General features: G+C 42.9%; 1 protein-coding gene across 3 annotated transcripts in view; it reads right to left on the reverse strand.

Moving 5' to 3' along the window:
• The window catches only part of RBPJ (recombination signal binding protein for immunoglobulin kappa J region), a 154271-nt gene that overhangs the window by 56105 nt on the left and 85569 nt on the right, over positions 1 to 12597 (reverse strand). The window lies entirely within an intron of this gene.

Here is a 12597-nt window from a genome sequence, read left to right on the forward strand (position 1 = left end):
TATAGTAAACGTTAGTCAAAGCTGTAGATAGACACCCCTCTTACTTGCACAGGTTTTTTATTTATTTTTTCGTAAAGGTGAGGTGAACCAACCAACTGGAGAGTGCAAAATCTGATGCAGCTGTGCATGACAGCCAATCAACTTCTAACTTCAGTGTGTTTAATTAAAGGAGTTGTAAAGGAAAAAAAAATGTTGCCTAAAATTAATGTCTGCAAGGTAGACAGAATAGTGTAACGATTCTGTGAAAAAACGAGTAAATACCTATTAAATTCCTTCATCTATATCACCTCCGGCATTCTGGTTTCTGTTCTCTCATTCACTTCCTGGTTTGCATCGCTCGTTCATGTAAGAACTACATTTCCCAGTATGCATTGCGGCACGCCCAGTAATTCACACCTCCTTGAAGTCTCTAACACGTAGAGAGCGACCTGCCGCACAGATGTAGTTCCCAGGAGGGGGTGAGCACGTTACTGACCACCGCAGTAAACCCTCCAGTCATAGTGGTCAGTAACAAATCAGACAAGCAGGAAGTGAACAGAACAGAGAAGAAATAGAGCAACTTCTGAGCAAAAATGAACAATGAGGAAGTGAAAAGAGGAATGTCTGCAGGTAAAGGATGCTTATTATGAAAAAAATTCCTTTACAACCCCTTTAAGCTTTGACATAAAAATATGCAGAGCTCCACCAGATTTCCAGTTTTAGCAAATCTCCCCTTTGAGTCCCTGCCCCGGAAACAATTATGAAGATAAAGAATTTCTGCAATTCATTTGCAGCATGCTCCGTTCAGGTTTGGGACTCAAATATTAAAAGCAGAGACATCCTAGCAACTAGAATGGCTTTAACTCGTCCAAATAACTAATTTACCTTCAAGCATTGCTGACTATATGACTCTAAGAACACCATCCCTACCGTCAAGCATGGAGGTGGAAACGTTATGCGTTGGGGCAGTTTCTCTGCTAAAAATACAGGCCAAATTTGATGCATTTAGGGGCCAATGGACAGGGCCATGTATTGTAAAATCTTGAATGAGAACCTTCTTCCTATAGCCAGAACACTGATGATGGGTCGTGGATGGGTCTTCCAGCAGGACAATCACTCAAAACATACCGCCAAGGTATGTATTTTAAAAGACCAGCAAAATGGCCAACATTTTCAGGAAGGGATCAAAAATGACAGCCTCATTCTCTTAGCCCTGGTTCACACTGGTGCGATTTGACACGTCAAATGGCGGCATTTGCAACGCTGCACCGATTTTAAAAAGTAGTTTCTGTACTACTTGTTGCGAATGCGGCCTGCGATTTACATTGACATCTGTGCAGAAACCTGCACAGAAATCTCTGTAATCGCGGCCGAAATCAGGCCTGACAGGCGGGAGTGAAATTGTGCGAGTTCAGCTGAACTCGCATGGGCTTCACCCCAGCAGCCCAATGTGAACCTGGGCTTATGTCAGATTTCTGCAAAGGCCAGAAACCCCTAAGAGGTTTTCACATGTGTGATTTAGCAAAAAAGTTATTCAAAACACTCTGTGTTGTGCTTGGACTTTTCCAATGATTTCCACACAAATGTTACACATTTTCACAAGGTGATAGTCAAGATAAACCACCAGTGTGAAAAAAAAACAAAAACAAAAAAAAAACACAACAAACACACACCTCATGTGATCGTAACCTAGAAGACAAATGCACTTAAAGTTTGAGGCATAGAAAATGATGGTTTAATACAGACCAGTTATAAACTACATCATAATGATGCAGCCAAATACTAGCCATTTTCACATCGGCACATCTGACAAACATTTATTACTACAATGAAGACATTTTACAGGAATACAAATAAGCTTGGCAGCCACAAAGTGCACAGAAATAAATCCCTGGGAATAAAGCGCACCACAGCACTACATACAGCAACCACATATTAAAGTATGGTAGAGCTGCACGATTAATCGTTAAATTGTGATCTCGAGTCAACCCCCCTCACGATCTCTATGCAGAATATCCCGATTCATTCAGGAAACAAGTATAGAGAGTTCTCTGCTCACTCAGCTCATCGTTGGCAGAGGAAAAAGGGGTAAAAAGCGATCCCTGCGGCGCTGCCCATTGATTTCAATGGGCTGGGGAACTTTAGGTGCGGTGTACACACTCTGCTCCTAAAGGGCCTCAAAGAAGCTGCTTGCAGGACTTGAGACCAGTGCACCTCTCCAGGGCTTCTCACATTGGAATGACACGAGAGGCGCTTTACAAGCGCTATTTTTAGCGCTTGTAAAGTGCCTCAGGGGTCTAAATGAGAGACGTTTGACCACTTAAAGACAAAAGCTCTGTTCACATCGAGGCGTTGCCATTGTACAGGTGTTTTTGCAGCGTTTTTGTACAGGCTTTTTCAAAGGTTAAAAAGTCACCAACGTAAAAGCAATAAAACGCCTGTAATCTGCCAAAAAAGAAGCTCCTGTACTTTTTGGAACAACGGGCGTTTTGCTTCAGGTGACAGAACGCTCTGATGTGAACAGGGGCCATCGAAATGAAAGGGATGCGTCTCGCTGAGCGTTTTTAGAGCTGAGACTTGCGGCAGAAAAACGCCTAGGGGTGAACAGAGCCTAAACATTTTTCTTGTTTCTTACAAAGTTAAAAAATCAATATTTTTGCAAGAAAATTACTTCGAACCCCCAAACATTATATATATTTTTTCTTACCAGAGACCTTAGGGCAGGGGTCATCAACTACTGTGCCGTGGCCCGTTTGCAGCTGGGCCAAGAAGGCTGCACTGTCTGACATGCGCCGGCAGAGCGAGCAGAGAGACGACATCTCTCACCGCCCGCATCACCGCTGTTCAGCCTTCACAGCGGGGCCGCTACACTGTTAGGCTGGGTTCACACTACGGTTTTCCCGTCCGTCAGCCGCATACGATTTATATGAAAAACCGTATGCGGCTGAAACGGACGGGAACGTATGGAACCGCACATATGTGCGTTTTCCATTGACATTAATGTTAAAGGAAAATGTATGCGTTTGCCATACTGTTTTAAAAACGACCGCAAAACCGTGGTTGAACACGGTTTTGCGTACGTTTAAAAAACGTTTTGCCAGCAAATCGTACGCACCCGGATGCATCTGAGTGCATACGATTTGAAATGCATTGTCTATCTATACGTTTTCCCGTCCGGGCCCGTACGTTTTCAATACTGAAATCGTATGCGGCTGACGGACGGGAAAACCGTAGTGTGAACCCAGCCTTAGAGATGAGATCTCTCACCACCCACCTGCATCACTGGTTTTCCACACTCACAGTGGGTCTGATATACTGCTGGAGGCGAGGCAGGGGAGCAGAGAAATGTGATCATCTCTCACCGGCCGCCCCCCATCACTGCTCTTCCACCCACACAACAGAACACCGCTACACTGCTAGAGTTGAGGCAAGGGAGCAGAGAGAGGAGATCATCTCTTAATGCCCGCCATCACGCCAGCAGTCAGGCGGTCTGTTTACATCCAACTGCCCATAGAGGAAAGCGGTATATGTTCATTCTGCATAAGCGGAGCAGACACAGACCTTTCACCCACCTGCTCAATGGAGAGATTCCCTCACTGAGCAGACAGATCGGCTGACGGAGAGATTCAGTGTGAAAGGGGCCTTATGTTTACCTGTTCTGTGCACTGCTATTGCACAGAGTGTTCCCAAACCTCTTCTGTCTGTCCCCATAGAAAACCTGCTAGGCGTTGCAGATGTGCAGGCTCACGCCACAGACACACACAGCGCATGCTCAGCCCAGGCTTCTGCCCCTTTCCTTACAGCATTTGATTGACAGCAGCAGAAGCCAATGGCTCCCACTGCTCCTTCAGTCCCTGTGTAAAGCGGGAAAGATGAGATGCAGCTGTGCACAGCGCTGATTGATGGAGGCAAGTAGAGAGGAGTACAGCAAGTAGTAAAATGTTTTTATCCTACTGCAGGGATCGCCTAGGCCAGGGGTGGCAAACTCAATTTCATCCCAGGCCACATCTGCATTATGGCTGCCCTCAGAGGGCCGGCTCTATCTGTAGCCCCCACTATCAGAAGTCAAAAATTCCACCCCCCTTACCATGTGCTGTATCCAGAAAGAAGTGGGTAGAAAGTGTAGAGTCTGGGAGGTAGTAGGGTTGCCACTTCATCCCTTTAAAACGAAACACTTATTACACAGGTGTGGGGCCAATTTAATGCAGGTAAGGCACCAAGTAAAAATTTAAGACAAGCCTCTCTGTGGCTACACGGAGAAGCACAGGATCTGACAAAGGAGTTCTGTCCTCTCTGCCGAGACAAGGTGGGGGGTGCAGCAGCTGTAGGAGAGGTGCAAGACTCAGACTGCAGGCCTTGTGTTTGACACATGTGACGTAGGCAGTCCAAATGAAAGTAGGAGCAGGTACCTGTCAGAAATAGGTACCAACTTCCAAAAAAAAGTGTGCACGTTGGGGGCCGGAGGAGAAGCGTCACTTTCTTTTCAGGTGACGTCAACATCTTTGTTGCAGTGTGAGGTTTCAATATAAAATACCCATTCCACTGGAAAAAACAAACACTGTGGATCACTTCTTAGAGGGGGTTAGAATCCACCCCCGTGAAAAGGGTCATTGGCTACAGATTAGAAAACATTAAATAGTAAACATTTTACAACAGAGATTTGCAAAAGCAAATGATTTTTACAAATGTCTGTATGCAACCAGATCTACAACGGCTACTTCAGGATTACCCCACTAGGATGCATTTTTCTTTTATATATTTCAATATTTTTTTTTTTTTATTGGAAAGGAAACAATGTCTGGTAGAAACAGACGTATTATTGTAACAAACCAATTTTCAGGTTGTCAACATAGTAAAACGACGACACGAAAGGTGTGATCACAAAAGATCATCAACCAAATGTACATCAAAGAAGCATGTTTTAGAGTAATAATCTCAGGTTAACCTCCGAGGGTTGAATGCATTATCCACCCTTATCAAAAAGCAAGAAAAAAAACAATCATTGTCAAAAAAATAAATAAAAAATTCCTGAGTAGTAATGGAAACCAAAACCATTGCTTCTCATCAGTACTCAGGAATATTACCAGGTATGATAGGGAGCAGGAATAAAGGCGTGGTATAGGGAAAAGGGGGGGGTCCCCGGCCGTGATCCCTGAGATTATCGTAGGACTCACCACTGTGAGGCCCCATAAGCAGCCAAATATACCGTACATGTAGTAGAGTTGCACGATTCTGGCTAAAATGAGAATCACAATTTTTTTTTTGCTTAGAAGATAAATCAAGATTCTCGCGGCGCAACATCTTTCACATAAAAAAAAAAAAAATTGGGCTAACTTTACCGTTTCTTTTTTTTTTTTATTATTTATTGAAGTGTATATTTTCCCCAAAAATTGCGTTTGAAAGACGGCTGGGCAAATACTGTGCGACATAAAATATTGCAGCAATAGTCATTTTAACCATTGGTTATTTACGGAAAACTGGTGACGCGATTTATGCGCCATGGGAAGTTTTTCACCAGACGTCAATCATCTAAGCTCTCAATAGGAACGCCCAGTCCCACAGGAATCAGAACACTGAGGCCGGGGGAAAAAAGCAATTAAACTGTATGTACGGGGGAAAAAAAAAAAAAGCATACTGTACATGTCGTTCGTATGCTGTATGTAATGTTATATAATGGTTTTAGGGTGAACCTCCGCTTTAAAAAAAAGTTTCAGAAAAAGATTTAGACTAAGTGGTTAAACTTCCTGCATTTACACACAGACATTTATGCCTTTGATCCAAGGAGGAAGCGTTGGTTACAATGTTTCATGTTAAAAACTTGGCAGGCTGCCTGGATTTTTTTCTTTTGACAGCTGAGTGAGCAGATACAGTAAAACCTTGGTTTGAGTGTAACTTGGTTTGAGAGTGTTTTGCAAGACAAGCAAAAGGTTTTAATACATTTTGCCTTGATATACAAGCGATGTCTTGATAAGAGTAGCGTCATGTCACAACCAAGTATAAAAAAGAAGAGAGGAGCCTCTAAGTGTAGAAATATGGTTACATTTAATGAAGGTACAACATTTAGCAACTTATTGCTACACTTAGAGGTGCCTCTCTTCTCTTTTATACCCTGTAAAAAAAATGCTTTGATATACAAGTGCTTTGGATTACAAGCATGTTTCTGGAATGAATTAGGCTTGCAAACCAAGGTTTTACTGTAGGTCTCTCTACTTGTTCGATGAAAGAATCAGCAAACTCTGCAATTGAGATCGTCAGGTTAAATCAAGATCAGGTTTTTTTTTTTAACAATTGTGCAGCTCTAACATGTAGATACCAGAAAAGAAGGGAAATGAGGAAAAAGAAAGGAAGGAGAAGCAGAAAAAAAAAAAATCATCAACCTGGAGTTCATTAAGAAGTCAAGATGTAACCGATCCACGGGTTCCATATTTTATCAAACTTCTTGGAGTTATTACAAAGTATATGGGGGAGTTTATCATTAACCACTTCCTTACTGGGCACTTAAACCCCTTCCTGACCAGAGGACTTTTTGCGATTCGGCACTGCGTCGCTTTAACTGACAATTGCGCGGTCGTGCGACGTGGCTCCCAAACAAAATTAACGTCCTTTTTTCCCCACAAACAGAGCTTTCTTTTGGTGGTATTTGATCACCTCTGCGGTTTTTATTTTTTGCGCTATAAACAAAAATAGAGCGACAATTTTGAAAAAAAATAAAATATTTTTACTTTGTTGCTATAATAAATAGCTCAATTTTTTTTTTTACGTTTTTTTTTTTATCCTCAGTCTAGGCCGATACGTATTCTACATATTTTTAGTAAAAAAAAAAAAAAAAAAAAAAAATCGCAATAAGCGACTGGTTTGCGCAAAAGTTATAGCGCCTACAAAATAAGGGACAGAATTATTTATTTTTTTTTTTTTACTAGAAATGGCGGCGATCTGCGATTTTTATTGGGACTGCGACGTTATGGCGGACACATCGGACACTTTTGACACATTTTTGGCGCCATTCACATTTATACTGCAATCAGTGCTATAAATATGCACTAATTACTGTATAAATGCTTTTTTTTTACTAGAAATGGCGGCGATCTGCGATTTTTATTGGGACTGCGACGTTATGACGGACACATCGGACACTTTTGACACATTTTTGGCGCCATTCACATTTATACTGCAATCAGTGCTATAAATATGCACTAATTACTGTATAAATGTGACTGGCAGTGAAGGGGTTAACACTAGGGGGTGAGGAAGGGGTTAAACGTGTACCCTATATAGTGTTCTAACTGTGGGGGAGGGGGGGTGACCGATCTGTGTCTCTATGTACAAGAGACACAGATCCGTCTCCTCTCTCCCCTGACAGCACCGCTGTCTGCGAGAGCCGGGAATGAGAGATGATCTCATATGTAAACATATGAGATCATCTCTCATTGGCCGCACAGATCGCCTAGGAAACGGCCGCTCCGATTGGCCGTTCACGGCGATCTGTGACTGGCTGTGTCCAAGGGACACGGCCAGCACAGCAGTTCCCCGCTGCGCGCTCGGGAGCGCGCGCGGGGAACGCGAAAAGGGGAGGCCGTAAAAAGACGGCCTGTTAGGGATTGGGAGCCGCGCTGAGGCCGTACAAAGTCGTACGGCCGTCAGCAAGTGGTTAATCATGATCCAATTGAGTTTACTTTTAACGTAAGCAAGAGGAATAACCTACTGTTTCCAATGTCCAGCATATAATCAATTTCACAGATTTTCCGGGCATCAGGTAGTTTGTGAAAAAGAGCTGCTTCTGAAGATCTGCGAATGTTCACCCATGTAACAGAGTTTATTAGATTAAATGTCCTAATCCAGAACCTAGTCACGAGGGGGCATTGCCACCAGTGGTGCATCATCATCATCAACTGGCCACATCGTCGGAATAAATTTGGAGAAGTGGAAGGGTGCAACTTAGCTACCCTAGTCAGAACCAGGTTTTCTTTTTTTTTTAAATGCTACCCTATTTTATTAACATGCACTTTACAATGCAGTTCAAGAATTCTGCCATTGTCTACAATGTAACAGAGGGCCGAGAGCCACTGAAATGGGAAAATCGGCCAAACAAATAAATTCATACAACGAGCAATACAAAGCCCCAATTTCAATCTCTGCAAATTCAACCAAGACATATAAAATGTAAAAACCTCAAACCTGAGGTTTGTGGGGCAGAAATATATTAGACCACATAAAAGAGGTAAGACTTAGATTTATATGATTATGTAATAAAATCTAACAGAAAGCTCCAAGAAACTGTGTGGCAAAGAGGAAAAAAACACGACGTGCAAAGTGCAGCTACTCACAGCAAACTACATTTAAAGGACATTTCCCCCATTTATAGATAGAGTAACCGCATGAAAACCGAGCCACTTCTGGCACTTTTTGTAAAATAAAATTTTTAAGTCTGTATTTTTTGCTAGAAAATGACCTTATTTCCTGCACCATAAGACGCACTTCCTCCCCCCCCCCCCCCAGAAATACGGGGGGAAATGTCTCTGCGTCTTATGGTGTGAATATACAACAGGCTCCACTGCCAACGGCAATGTTTCCCCGCCATCACCGCCAGAAGAGAGGCAGGAGAGCGTGGGGACAGACATGCATAACACCCCCCCCCCCCCCCCGTGGGTGCCAGGCGATCTCCCGCTACATTTTTCTTTTCACATCACTGTTCAATATCAATATTTGTCATATTGTAGTGTGGCTGCTTTCGTTTTAATTGTTTTTGGTTAGCGCAATATTTTCCCCTTTTTCTCGATCTCCCGACTGGGCATGACACTGCCTGAGAAAGAAGACAGAGCATTTGGCCGCTCGGGCTGCTCCGTCTTCTGTCAGGCAGATGCAGATGAGATAACATGAGGTCACCCTGCATTTATGGCACTGGAAAATATTTTAGTACACCATTTGTTTTCATCCTCTAAAACCTAGGGGCGTCTTATGGAGCGAAAAATACGGTACTTATAACACACACACACACACACACACACACACACACACACAGTTGCTTTTTTTAAGTCACATGGTATTTGCGCAGTGGTTTTTCGAACACAATTTTGTTTATAAAAAATACACTTCAATGAATAAAAAAAAAAAAAAAAACCCAATTGTTTTGAAAAATATGGAAGACGTTACGGTGAGTAAATAGATACCCAACATGTCACGCTCTAGAATTGCTTACATTCGTGGAACGGCGACAAACTACGGTACTTAAAAATCTCCACAGGCGGCGCTTTGAAAATTCTTATAGGTTACCGGTTTAGAGTTACATAGTTAGTCAGATCGAAAAAGAGACACAAGTCCATCTAGGTAAAAAAATAAAATAAAAAAGTTAGAGGAGCTCTAGCTTCAGCCATAACCCTAGTAAACCACAGGCAAACCTCAATGAAGGGTTATAGCGTGTCACATTTACCATTTGTGCCCCTATTGAGTAGATTTGTAACTTCCTGTCCGCTGCTAAAAGCAAAATTCAAGAAAAAAAAATCCCTCCAAACTGAGGGAACCTCTAGTTATCAGGGTCAACAGAACTAGTGTCCCCATTGGAAGATTTTACCTCTATTCCTGTTCTGGTGAGAACCCAAAAAAGTGGGGATTTTTCTTCACATTTACACTTGGCAAGAAGGATAAACAGATAAACAGGACAACGAGGGTGACTCGCTCCATCTCTCCAACAGGGGCAAAGCCAGCAATACAAACCCGATGTGTTCTAATGCATTTCCACCATCAAAAAAAAAAAAATGTGCTTTTAGTTATACTTTATCCCTTGAAAAACTGTAGCAGTCAAACCAATCCACCAACAGGACTGAAAGCGATAGTGGATAGGGACTGAAGAGAGGAGTTCCAAAGCTCAGTAGCCAACTATGGGTGACAGTAGAAACCACAGGACCTTTGTACATTAATCATACAACCTCCAGAAGGAAGAAATTATTTTAATTTCTGCAAAAAGGAACCTGTAACATTGTGGCTACAGAAAGAATGAGGCCTCTGAAGGAACGTTATCAATGGTAACCATGCGGCACTAATATAACCAAATACACCCTGGCTAACTGTACTAATAGTAAAAAATTTAACAAAAATAAAAAAAAGCGCTGAATTACACTATACGAGAAGAACACGTGTAGTGACTGGCAAATGTAATTTCCATAAAGTACAATGACAGATCTCAACACTATAAAACTGTCTGCCAATCCACGCTTCAGAATTTGTTGGATAAACATGGTGTTATCCAACAAGGAGCAGAGTCCTTTATTAACCTAGGGAGTCAATCTGAAAAAATTGAAGAATGAATAGCCTGCCTAAGGCTCCATTCACATTGTAACGCCGCATAAGCGGCGTTTTTTGCCGCGATTAGTTTACTTTACTTTTTTTTTTTTCACAAAGAATTTACATTGATGTCTATGGCCGAACGCCAATGCCGCCTGAAAAAAAAGGGTCCGGGACTTGTTTTCAGGCGGCAGGCGTACAGCGTTTATGAGATGTGAACCATCTCATAGACATCAATGGAAATTCTCCCCTCCAGCGGCACGAGCGTCGCGCTTCAGGCGTTTTGTCGCCTAGGTGTGAATGCAGCCTTAGTCTTAAAGAGGAGCTCCAGTCTCCCCCTAAAAGATTAGAAGTCAGTAGCTACAAATACTGTAGCTGCTGACCTAATAAGGACACTAACTTGTCCAGGGATCCAGCGATATCGGCTTTAAGTGCAGGCGGTGGTATCTTTGGTAAGGGCAACCAGCAGTGAAGCCCTCTGATTCACAGCCGGTTTCCTACTGCGCATGCATGAGTCTCGCTGCACTTTCTTAAAGGTCCTGCAGTCTTGTAGGCTGCAGGGGGGGGGGCAAAAGAAGGGGCCAAAGTTCCTCGTAGATCGCCACGCTTTTTCTTACCTGAACGTTTCAGCAGCTCCAACCACTGTCTTGGTTCTTCATTGGATAGATTGATAGTATTGGCTCCCGCTGCTGTCAACCAAGTCCAATGACACAGGAGTTGGGATCGAGTCCCGCCTTCTGCGTCAATGGGCGCAGCAGCAGGATTCAGGAGTGCCCCCCATGGAAAACGGCTCTCTGTGGTGGCACTCAAAAAGAGGAGCCAGGAGCACAGTGGGAGGGCCTCAGAAAAGGATGATCAGGGCCACTCTTTGCAAAACCCTTGCACAAGTCTAAGGCTCCATTCACACCTAGGCAGACAAATTTGCGGCGTTTTGTCGCCGCAAATCGCGGTACAAATAGCTGCGTTTTGTACCGCGATTTGCGGCGACAAAACGCCGGTATTGTCCGCCTAGATGTGCCCCAGATTGACTACCTCTACGGAGATGGTTCCCGAACGCCGAAAGCCGCCTGAAAAAAAGGTCCGGGACCTTTTTTCAGGCGTCCAGGGGTTCAGCGTGGAGATGTGAACCATCTCCATAGAGGGACATGTGTTTTCATCCCTCTGGCGGCAGCGGCGCCTAGGTGTGAATGGGGGCTAGCATTTGTTATTTATAAAAAATAAAAATAAAAAAAAAAAAGCTTTATAATCACTTTAACCACTCAAGACCCGGACCTTTAGGCAGCTAAAGGACCCGTCCAGGTTTTGCGATTCGGCACTGCGTCGCTTTAACAGACCATTGCGCGGTCGTGCGACGTGGCTCCCAAACAAAATTGGCGTCCTTTTTTCCCACAAATAGAGCTTTCTTTTGCTGGTATTTGATCACCTCTGCGGTTTTTATTTTTTGCGCTATAAACAAAAATAGAGCCACAATTTTAAAAAAATTCAATATTTTTTACTTTTTGCTGTAATAAATATCCCCCAAAAATATATATATATATAAAAAAAAATTCTCCTCAGTTTAGGCCGATACGTATTCTTCTACATATTTTTGGGGAAAAAAAAAATAGTTTTATTGCATTTTTATTTTTTTACTACTAATGGCGGCGATCAGCGTTTTTTTTTTCATGACTGCGACATTATGGCGGACACTTCGGACAATTTTGACACATTTTTGGGACCATTGTCATTTTCACAGCAAAAAATGCATTTAAAATGCATTGTTTACTGTGAAAAATAGGATTTTTTGTACTCACCGTAAAATCCTTTTCTCTGAAGTCCATGGACGGACACAGCTCCTTAAATCTTGACAAGTGGGTTATGTTCCCTGTTTACAGGAGAGGACTAGGCAGAAACATGTTAAATAGTTAAATACATGTTACATTAACAGAGTTGAACAGCCCCGCCCAGGGGGCGGTCCCTCCAGACATAACCCTCCTCACTGCAGCATGCAGCCTCAGTTCGTAACAAGCAGTACAAACCTAAAAAGGAGGGGTGGGAGCTGTGTCCGTCCATGGACTTCAGAGAAAAGGATTTTACGGTGAGTACAAAAAATCCTATTTTCTCTTATCGTCCATGGACGGACACAGCTCCTTAAATCTTGACAAGTGGGACGTCCCCAAGCAGTGTCAAAAAACGAGGGGTGGGAAATATATCAGTAAAAACCATTTTTAACTTCACCCCAAAACAAGCAGAGCTCCTCAACGGAGGAGGTGCAACTTTAAACAGCCGCCGGCAAAAACTAGCGGCTGAAAAAAACATCATAAGATGCACTCACAGCAACCATGTCAATTCTGGAAAAAG

Source organism: Rana temporaria, chromosome 1 (genome assembly GCF_905171775.1).
Source record: "Rana temporaria chromosome 1, aRanTem1.1, whole genome shotgun sequence".
NCBI lineage: Eukaryota > Metazoa > Chordata > Amphibia > Anura > Ranidae > Rana > Rana temporaria.